This window comes from Tetrao urogallus (assembly GCF_951394365.1).
Source record: "Tetrao urogallus genome assembly, chromosome: 1".
In the NCBI taxonomy this organism is placed as follows: Eukaryota; Metazoa; Chordata; class Aves; order Galliformes; family Phasianidae; genus Tetrao; species Tetrao urogallus.
Window position 1 is genome coordinate 158,053,712 of NC_136813.1, and position 11,380 is coordinate 158,065,091.

Consider the following 11,380-nt stretch of genomic DNA (forward strand, 5'->3'; position numbering starts at 1 on the left):
TGGGGATTCTTCCTCCCATTCAAGATTGAGACTTGCTTAGACACTAAGACTTATACTTCTCTGATAAGTACTGTATCTAAAATGTAGAAAATCACTGTTCTTGCCCTGGAGAAAGTGAAATCTGCATGATAATACAACCACTTCCATAGAAAATGGAAATTGAGTAGCTCAGGATGCCTCATAAGTTGTTATCAGTTAAACCAGTGGAGATAGATGGAAGTGGTCCCTGATGGGCAAGGAGATACTTAAAATACAGATGTTACCAAGCAGAGGAGAAAAGTAGGAGTACCAAAGGAGCAGAGCTGGGACTGTGCTTGTTTAATATTTTCAATTGCAGCATGAAGGTTAAGGTTTACTATCAGGACAGCACTGGTGACACAAAGGTTTGAGACATTATTTAGGTATGAGTAACCAAGCTATAGAAAGTAGAGAATTAGAGAGGGGAAGTTTTCTGCAAAACAAAATATTGTGTATTTAGCTAGGACAAGGATAGAGAAACACTTCTGCCATAAACCAGAAATTAAGTAGTTAAGCTAAACTGAGGTTGTGAACCTGGCATATTATTTACCAGCATAAGCATGTACTGTCAGTATGATACAGCCAAGACTGGGGGTCCAGTTTTCAGAAACGCTGAACTCATACAGGAGCAGATAAACATGGTGAAGTTCAGCTGTGGAACAGCTGAACCTTGTGAGGAGAAACTAGAAGAACGTGGCATCTTCTTAGCAAAGCAGTCTTTCATTTGACAGAGATGTTACAGAACAAAAACAACTATTTAAGCTAAAAGACAGGGTTGTCAGAAAAGATAGAAATAAACTAAGTGTAAACTCCCCATGTGCTAATTCAGACTGGAAATTCAAAGAATTTTCCTAACCAGTATGGCAATGGAAGCAGAGGAAGTAAAAACCCAAGCTGCAAAAAAGGTTTTGATAGAAAAGGATACAATATGATGTCTGCAATGAATAGGGGGTAGCGTCCATGACTCAGGAGGACTCACTGAACTCAAGGGCAAATCTCTTCAATTAGATGTATTTTATGTATTTTTATAGTACATCATAATCAGCATACCTATGGCAGTGAATTACTGTCTATCTAAGTGAGGCTGGATTCATATGTTTAGGTGAGGAGAGAGCATTAAGATCATCCATTCTGAACTCTAATGTAATGCAGCCCATGGAAACCCACTCACTCATTTTTGCTTCAGGCCCAAACTTTCCTTTGATCTATAGCATATCATTTCAGAAAGGTATCCAGATTTAATTTAAAAGCTTGAAGTAAGTAGAATTCACAGTGAACAGCACATCTATTGAAACTGCAGTGCAGATGGGGTTTTAGAGAACAGCCTTTGACCTTTGAGATTTTGATTTTTTTTTTTTGCCATTGTTGACAGGCTTTATGAGGAAATACATCAGACAGATCATAGTGGAAGATATTAAACTTCCTACATTTATTCTGATCTGATGAATTCCTTTTCAATAGCCTCAGGAGGAGTCAGTGGCCTGTGGTACGTTATTTCTGCTGTTGAGCCCAACTTTGAAACCAATGAAGTTACTTCAGTTTTCACCAGGTGGGAATCTGATCCTTTATGCATATGATTAACAGACTTTCTGGGATGAATACATATTTTCTAAGTAATCCAACAGGCTGGAAAACAGCTACATATCTTACCTCTGGGTAAAACCGTCAGGCTTTGTCTTATGGTATATTCTTAGGACAGTATGTACTTCCTTTAGCATTAGCTTCCTAAATCTGGCACAGAATGTGAGCTCATCCTTTAAGTTCTCTCCATAGCTAGAAAAGAGAGAAAAACTTGCCAGTGATAAGCCACCACACCTGTTTCATATACTTGGGATGGCTCTCCTTCCGGTTAGGAGCATACATTAAAATTACAGACCTACCTTTCAGGTGGCTGAAATTCTGTATGTCAATTCTGGAAAAGAAATACCTTATCGATGGAGAATTTTATGTGCTGTCATGGAACAAATTTGGAGCACTGTAGTGATAAGTCCAGATAAAACTAAACTGAAATACTCATAAAAGCCTAGATCTGACTTCCATGTGACAGGGAAAAGAGCGCTGGAGGAAGCAATTCAGACCTGGGTATAACTTTGACTTCTTAAGAAGAAGTATGAACTATGAAAATCTAATATGAAGATGAACTCAAACACATAGTTAGTCATTAGATTCATGGTTATTCCTCTCTTGCAACATTTCTATTTGGTTGTAGTACTTCACTGGCACACCTTCCAAAGATCTCAGGTACCCCTGAAGCACAGTCCCATGCAATCTACAGAGTGTATCCAGGAGGACACTCCCATTATATTTAGCATCTTCTGAAAAGTTTAATTCTTGCCACCATGTGGTTGTGCTTAATTTCGAGTGTCCATGGACTCTTCTAAGAGCAAATTTCAATGGTGCTTGACTTTGAACTCAATCTTTAACTAGTCAATATCCTTGACCAATGGATTCTTTTTATGCATACTGCCACATGCACCCTTCATAAAAACAGTCTGAGTATGTTTAATTTGTACTACATTGATATGAAAAGAAAAATGGTGTGACCAAACTACTCTCAGCTTCAGCAATCAGTACAGGCACAGCCATCTGGAGGTCAAGTATTTTTAGTGGTCTGACTTGGATTAGAGTACGATCCTCATGCGCATGAATCATCACAAGGATTAATGAAGTGTATAATGTGTGTATGCTTGCTAATCTCCTCCATAGACATGACAAAGGAAGAAATATGTCATTTTGAGATGGTAAATGGCTCAGCAAAGAAAAGACAGATAGCCTAACTATATGCTGATGAAGACTCTACAGCTTTTGCCTTTTTTTTTTAATCTAAGAACTACAGCAATTGTGCTCAAAGGAGGCATGATCTGAAAATAATCCTGCTTCACTTTTACCTGTGAAATTTCCACTTTTATTCCTCTTGGCATTCCTACCTCTGATTTAGATGTTCCTATTACATAGGTTATTTTAAATTACAGAATTTTATCATGTGCATGGATTTTGATCCACACTTCTGTAAGTTTCTGCAGCTGATGCCTTGGTTATCAACATGGTTGCTCGAGATTTGGTTTTGGCTTAATCAAATACTTTCTCAGGGATGAATATTTGTCTCAACAATTCTGATAACAAAATACACTTCCTAACTTAATTTGATCTGGAATTCTGCACAAGTTTTTAACCAGAAAGTAGCAGGGACCTCTGCCATTCTAGTTGTCCACGCAGAACGGATGCTCTGAGGTACGGTTGTTCCATAAAGGCTCTCTTCCCTGTCTCTGCAGAGAACATTTACAAGTTTCAGAGTCAGCTCCAAGGACAACTGTGTGCAGACCTTCATGGGTAGTGGCAATCAGATACTGTTGCTCAGAAGCTCATCCCTTCTGGTATTGCACTGGTTGACACAAAATGAGTCAAGGGGATCAGTGTGCAAGTGAGGAAGTACATCAGTCTCAGAAAGGCTGAGCTGGCCTCTCAGAACTTCTACAGGTACAAAAGCCCTGGTTTGTCCCAGTGTGCATCTCTCTTATTTCTATCTCAGTAAAGGAATACACAGGACACATCTTGTAGTGTTAAAGAAGTGAATCATCTTTATTTAATAGCCAAGAGTTATCTGCTGCAGTGACATTCTATCTGCATGTGCTTGTCTGTTTAGAAGGAGGTAATCCCATCTGAAGACAAAGGAACTATTTTTATGGTAGTGGTTTACATTTGGACATTAGTTCTGGGTGGTACCAAAATTCTTCTGAAAGTAGCTCAGCACTCAGCTCTAATTGCAGTCTTGAGAGGCCAACAGTCCTTCAGCATGGGCTCCTCAGCTCTTCTGAGGACTGGGCTCTTTGCAGCATCTTTCTTCAATGGCTTCAGTAGGAAATTAGTTTTTAGTACAGATGTGAATTGCACATGTGCAAGTTACAAATCTGGATCACTGCCAGTAGGTATAGTCACTAACTCTGCTATTTGGTAGTTACTATAAAGTCTTCAGTAATACCCTTCAATTCTTTTCCTGTCCTTTCAGCTACAGAAAAAAAAAAGAAAAAAAGAAAAAGAAAAAAAAGAAAAGAGCCTTTTTACGTATATAGGGGATAAATGAATAGCACTTGTGGGACAAAGATGAGTGGGAATGAAAATATGAGTTTTTCTGCAAATGCTTATAGTCTGGCAAATGATAGAATTTTCATACTCATGCTCTGTGAAAAAAACAGTACTCAAGGGCAGAAATGAAAGGTTTGTGTGTGAGAGGATTAAACTAAAAAAGCAATGCAGCTATCTGAATCAGAAGAGACTCCAGTGTCCACAGAGCACTGCAGACCAGCAAAGTTTAATGTCAGCAGGATTGTGAAGGTCAGCGAGCAGATGAGGTTTGGTGGAAATGCCTCTCTAGACTGTAAAAAGACTATACACATCTGGTAGAGCTGTCCCAGAGGATCTCTGAGTTTCAGTGGGATGCGAAGCTTGCAGCTCACTTGTTGTGTAGCATTATTTTGATAGCACTGCTCCGTCTACCATAGAAAAATAAAGAAGCTCCCATTCAACCTTCACAGCACGGATGTTTTATCCCAAGCGAGACTTAAGGGATAAATAATGTTGAAAACTAAAACTTGCTTACTTACATTTGTTTTTTAATTTTTGTATGTGTTTACTTACTTTGCCAAACAGAGGTATGCCTCAGTGAAAGTGGAGATTGAGTGTCACATTATCCTGGAATAGAAGAAATATACTTGTCAAAATAGAATATCAAATTTTCATTTTTGGAGCAAAATTTCATGACAGATGTTAATGTACTTCCCATGTACTAATTCTAAACATAACTGGTGACCACATGGTCTGCTCGCCCATGTAGAGTTTTCATCTAAGATGTTAAGAAACTTCAAGATGATCTTTACATCTTTACAGTTACAGTACTGGCAAGACAAAGGTCATTAAAAGTACAAAAGTACAGAATCATTATAGCATATGTATAGTATCGTTACAGTTATATAATTGATGTCCATAAGGCAACAAGAGAATAACCTAGCTCTCATTTTCAAACATGTAGTTTGGTATCTGGCTTTTGAATCACAAAATAGCAGTGGGCTTCATATCATTTGGGTCTGAGACTCTTCCCATCCATGGCTGAAATGCAGCAGGGACAATTCAGAGAGAGAGTGTCACATTTTTCTGGTAGTTTTATTCCTTTCCCTTAGTAAAGATTAGGGCATGGAGAAAAGTTGGATATAAAAATTCTAATCTGCTCTGGCAGGGACTTGCCTTATAAACAACTTGTGATTTACTTGAACATAAACAAAATCAAGATCAAGTTCCTGGTATTTAGACCTGAATACAAAATATATGTCTTTTTCCAGGAGAAACAGTCAGGAAAAGCTCCTTCATCTCTCTTGAAAAATAAGGTAATGCTCTAAAGATGTATCTGAAAGCTTTTTAATCTTTGACAAAGGCTGTTCTCTCTATTTCTAAGGCATCTTTATTGCCAATCATCAGTACTTGATCACACAGACAATTTCAAGATATACAAGTCTTGATGATAGAAGATATCACTTCATATGTTAGTCACAGCTCTTATATGTTGGGCATTGCCTATATAATATGAACCTTCAAAATTTTATTCAGTATAGATTCCTTAGAAAAAAATTTCTTAACAAAGTTATATCTAATAATGTACTTACAGAATAGATAGTGAAACCCTTACTGACACTGATTAGAATGTTAATTCACGACAAACTCATTTTGAAAGCAAGAAAATGTTTAAAACCCAGTGATGTTTAGTTTAAACTAATTCTGACCAGGCCCTGGGAAATAGGAAATCCCTGACATGAGCCTTACATAAAAGAACAGCTTAGCTCGTGAGGAATGTAAATGAGCAAAAAGGATGTATAACAGCCAAGAAAGCTAGTAGTGAATGAAAAAGTCTGGGTAAAGGAGAAGGTGAAAAGAGAAATGTGTGGGTGAGGCATACGAGTTTTTTCATACTTACGGTCTTTACCTTATTTTAATATGAGTCAAATATCAATGAAAACTTAAAAACATGTATTTCAGGGAGTTTTCAGATGAAGGGCTTAGAAGAAAACTGGCACATAAGAAAAGAGGAGGCTGCATCCTTTGGGAGGAGAGTCAATAAGATGCAGACCTGCTGCATGAGGTTTGTTTTCTGGTCAAAGAGCTGCTACTTTAGGGGAAGTGAGTGTATTCAAGATACCAGAGCCTTCTGAAGCAGAAATATGTGAATGATACCGGCATCAGGCTGCACAGCACCTGGACAGGAGTGCAGCACTGACCTGGCTGGGGATTTTCTGAGGAAACTGTTTTGTCAGAATAGAAAACATTTGTGGAGACATATCCCCATTTAAACTCTTTCTCTTCCTGCTGGGAACAATATTTCCAATGCTAATAAGAGAAATCTGGTCAGGAGAAGACAGCAGTGCACCCTTGATCAATACTGCAATGGCCAACACACTCGCTTGGGTCATGGGAGTACTGGTCTAGAGACCTTTCATGGGTAAGGGATATTTTATCTCCACACTGCTGTTCACCAGGTCACACACAGAAGAGAGAACACCAGGTTAACCCAGTTATTCATTTTCCAGCTCAGAGCTGGGATCAGAGCAAGATTTGCTTGCCCTTGCGTGTACAGATATGGATTGGACATCCAGGTTTGCTTTAAGTCATTGACTCTTCTGAGCTGTGCTTCTCACCAACTCATGTACTGGGCTGTATCTTTACCTAAACATTTTTAAAGGATCATAAACTCGTAGAATTGTTTGAGTTGGGAAGGACCTCTGAAGGTTATCTAATCCAACCCCCCTGCAATGGCTGGAGTGCCGAGGAACACAGTAGTCATGAAATAAGGCGTTACATTGTAAGTGACTCTGAACACTAACTACTTAAAAGGAAAAGGAGTAACATCAAGAAACCAGATCCCACTGTGCCTGTAATAGAAGCCCAGTTCACTCATAGAGACCCTTGGAAACAGAAGCCTCAGATCCTGCTCTGAGCAACAATTCTGTTCACCCTCAGAGTATTTTAGAGTGCAGTAGCAGGAGAAGATTTGGGAGAAGGCAATAGCAATATTTAGCACCAAAGGACCACAGAGGTCGCTTTCTAAGTGGATTCTAAATTGTTCTGAACTAGAGGTTGGGTAGCTGGAGTCAATGCACTTCTGAGCTACGGGAGATCTCAGATCTGAGAGAATTTTTATATCACAGTAAAGAGATCCTTAAAGGAAAATTCTTCCTCTAGAGCGTTCTAACAACAGAAAGGGTCTGCCAGGCAACGGATATGCTCTCCCTCTGAGGAAGCTCTTGTGGGAGATCCATATCACGGAGCTGCTGTTTTCTGAGCTCAGTGGAGTTTTCTGGGCCCAAGTTTTTGAAAGAAATAGGTCATTTAAGAGCATAATTCAGCTGGTTTGTTTTCATGCCTGTTTTCAGTTAAGCTTCATCATTCCTTACAAGCTGCAAAGGTGCTCTAGACAACTGAGTTAGCCAGCCATATATGTGCCTAGCAATGGTTGAAAATATTCTCATACATTTTCCTTTATCATGTGGTCAACTGTAGGATCAGCCTTGAAGTCAGTCAAGTTATTTGACCCATCAGAGATGAAGATATTTGCAAAAAATTCATCTGCTTATGGTTTTCTCTGTCTTATTCTACCCAAAATAATGAGACTAATGTATTATTCACATGATTAAACACAATACTACTATTCTGTTTCTTCTAATTTTTCTTCAGTCATTCAAGTTTTCAGGTATATTTTTGTCAAACTATCCACCCTTACCTTTCATCTAAGGGCTGCTTTAAAACGAGGGCCAGGAATCCTGTAACTCTTTGACTGTGGAAGCTGCATATAAACTCACTGTTTTAGTCAGTACCACATATATCCCAACATATAGTAATTCTCCATAAATATGATCTGTTATGATGCTGTAGTATTTTAGTAAGAGTCAGATGTGGGACTGTACTTCAGTTTTATAACTGAGGTATTACTGGATGTTATGCTATTGCAATAAGATATCATATTTGTTATATCTAAACTCAAGGCATGAGGTGCTGTAGACTGACTGTAGTCTCAGCCAGACCCACTACTATAAATGACTCCCACGACCAAAACAGAAGCTCCCATTTCCATTGTTTAAATGTGTTTGCCCTACCTTTTGGACTGAAGAAATCTTCTTTATCCAGTACACCCCAATTAGAAAGACTGTCAAGGCTCATGATATCCACTGTTTCTCTTGGTATGGGTGAATAACTCTTGAAGAAACAGAAAGGAAGTGTGCATCTCAAGGCAGCAGGTGAGGTTGCTAGAGATTAGCAAAAAAGGAATGTTACAATAGAGTGAGCTCTGTCCGCGTAGTAGAACTGGAGTTCAACTGATCTATTTCAGACTTCAAACTTTGTGCCAAGTAAAGCTCTCTGTTCTGACCTATCAGTGAGATGAACAGGAATTCCGGCAGCAAACAAACTGTTTGCAAATCCACTGTTTGAAAATCTCACTGATATTGAATACAAAGTGTTATTTTAAGTCTGGACCTCAAAGGATAACTGACTACACAGTGAATCAGCTGATAGGGAAATTGGTCACATAGCCTGACTGCGGAGGAGCCCTTCACAAGGAGAATGGAGGCTTTAAAGGAAAAAGGAAGAAGCAGGCTGAGTATTGAAGGCTGGAGAGAAGGAAAAACACATGGGAAAATGGGATACTCACATCTGCATATGGTTTTGCATCATATTTTTGAGAAGAAAATGGGAATTTTAATTACCCAGGGAGTTGTAAGGATGGTATTGCATGAAAGTAAATGTATAGAAGAGAGCCCAGAGGTGTGTGAGGCCTGGAGAAGCTGCTTTTGGATTGTCAGGCCCAGGAGACATGGCTCAAAGTGGCTAAAAACTTGGAGGAGAAGGAAGATGAAAGCATTATAAAACCAGCTGTAGCTTGTTGGTGTCAAAGATGAGATGTTTTACTCCAGGCCAGTGACAAGAATGCTGTGCTTTTTTTTTTGCTTGTCAAAATATTCCTGTCCCTATCTGGTTTCTGGTATGACACACAAAGCAAAGTCCATGTGTCATCACAACTCCCGCGTGGGGACAGGGAGTGCCAGCTGCTGCGTCAGAGGCTCCCGCCCAAACTGCACCAGGTTGTGCCCAATGCTGGGGTGGGGAGGTAAGTCACTGGGAGTTCACAAAACAAACCCTTTGCAGTTGAGCATGTTGTCACAAAGGGTTTATTGCTGGCAGGGCATATCTGATTGTCTCAACAGTTGGTGGAGAGGCAGCTTTGCTTGAGAAGTAGTAGTTAAGGTTTACAGGCAACACTTCTTCCCTTGATGAAGCTGTAGTTTGCCTCCTTCTTTGCTTCTCCAAGGCATACAGAAAATTGCCTTGCCGCCATGAAATAAGAAGTAGTCACTCATACAGAACATTCACCTTGAATACTTGTCACTTAATGGAAGCTGGTTGTATGCCTTTAATCTTGGATGACATATTTTACTTAAAATACCATAAAATATAAATATGAAACGTGTAGGAGTTGTAGTAACTTCAGACAACTTAGTAACTCATTCAACTTAGACATTATTTCTTATTTTCCATCTTATTCAGGAGTAATAGGCAGGTGCTGAGAAAGTCTGTTTTTGCCTTTTCTGAAGAGATAATTAAATATGAAAAATATATGCATTCTTCATGGTTTCAGAGGAACTACAGTCTTACCAGAACACCAACATTTCACGAGGGCTGATCTATGAATGTTTGCGCATACTTCCTATAGCATTGAAAATCTTGCATGATTTAGCTCAAAGATATCTTTCTAAATGCCTGGGCTGAATATTTCACATAAAAAAAGTGCTACAGCTCAAGACTGCCTTAAAGAACATCTACTATGTGTGACAATTTATGGCTGTGTAGTTTTGGGTACAAATACTCTTTCTGAACTCATGTAAAAATGTTGGCTTATTACAATTGCATGGTCTGACTGCAGATTATCTGCCCACGTTCTGCATCATCTGTGATTCTCTTATTACCCTTCATGGCTCTTTGTGTAGAATTTTATATGGCCCTTTAAAATTTTCTCATGATTCATCTGTGGCTATGGCATCTCTCCATAAAAACACCCGCGTTTCTCAACTTACTTATTTGTTGAGTGCTTTCGATCTAAACCATACCACACAGTTGTTTCTTCCAATCCTTACAAAATCTGTATTTCATGAGTGCAATTATTTTTAGGAACATTCTCAAATTCAAAGTGGATGTGGTTATTGCGAAATAAGCTAGACAGAGAGTTGATCACCTAGGCTGGACTAAAGTGGACTACTCCAGAAAGAGTCCAGGAAGCTGAAGGGTGGTACAGAGACATCTTAAAAGGGGGAAAGGCCACGTATTTTTAAATATAATTAGAGAAAGCAACTGAAGGGATTTCAACATCACACCTTCATTAAAAACTGGGTTAGAAAGCAGCCAGAGGAAATATTTCTTATTAGATTCCTCTCTTTAGATCCTAAATATCTTAAATATCCAGATCTAAGTCACATGTTTTGTCATCTATAGGTTTGTTATGCGCTAGCACTTCATTTTTTCAAATACAGACAACAGAACTGAAGAATGTGAACTAACAGCAAAAGACTAAATCAGGGCTTGGACTTAATAAATTACTTCAGTCCAGAACGTCCTTAATTTCTCTCATTTAAATCCTTTGTGCTCACGTGCAAAATAAATCTTCTTTTTTTTTCTGATTAATTTTTATCTGACACTTATCCTTCCAAGAACTGGTATATCAGACTCCTCCACAAAATGAGCTGATAGAAAAGACAGAGCAATTACACACTTATACTCCTCTCAAGATTTCTGTTTGAGGAGCACAGAAGAAAACTAGCAAGACATAAAACAAAACTAATGAAGCAGGTTTATCACCTCACCTTCTGAGACAAATCAAGCTCCTTTTGCCTAGAGGCATCCAGAATCTCATACCAGAACTGTGATCTCTGTGCTGGGGATCGCAGTGCTGCATAGCAGGAGAATTTGTGCACCACAGAGCTCAGTTTCCCAAGGTCCTGATTTGATGTGGAAGAGGAAATGTAGACAGCAAGAGGGAGAAAATGGCAATAGCAAGATGGAAGATTCCTTACTCATCTTTTGCAGGGATAACACAGACTTCCTCCTTTTATTTCTGGTCGAATGTCTGAAGTGGGACTGCAAACTTCAAAGAGTTAACTTAGGCAAAAAAAAAAAAAAGTGGACAATAAAATAGTAAACCTCAAATCTTAAAAGCATTAAGAAATGTGATCATTTTCATATTATAAAGGAAGCACTCTGTAACTTTTCCCTTTCTCTTGCAAATTCTGCTTTTGCTGCACCATCTATTTACTTTCAGGGTGTAGGACAAGAC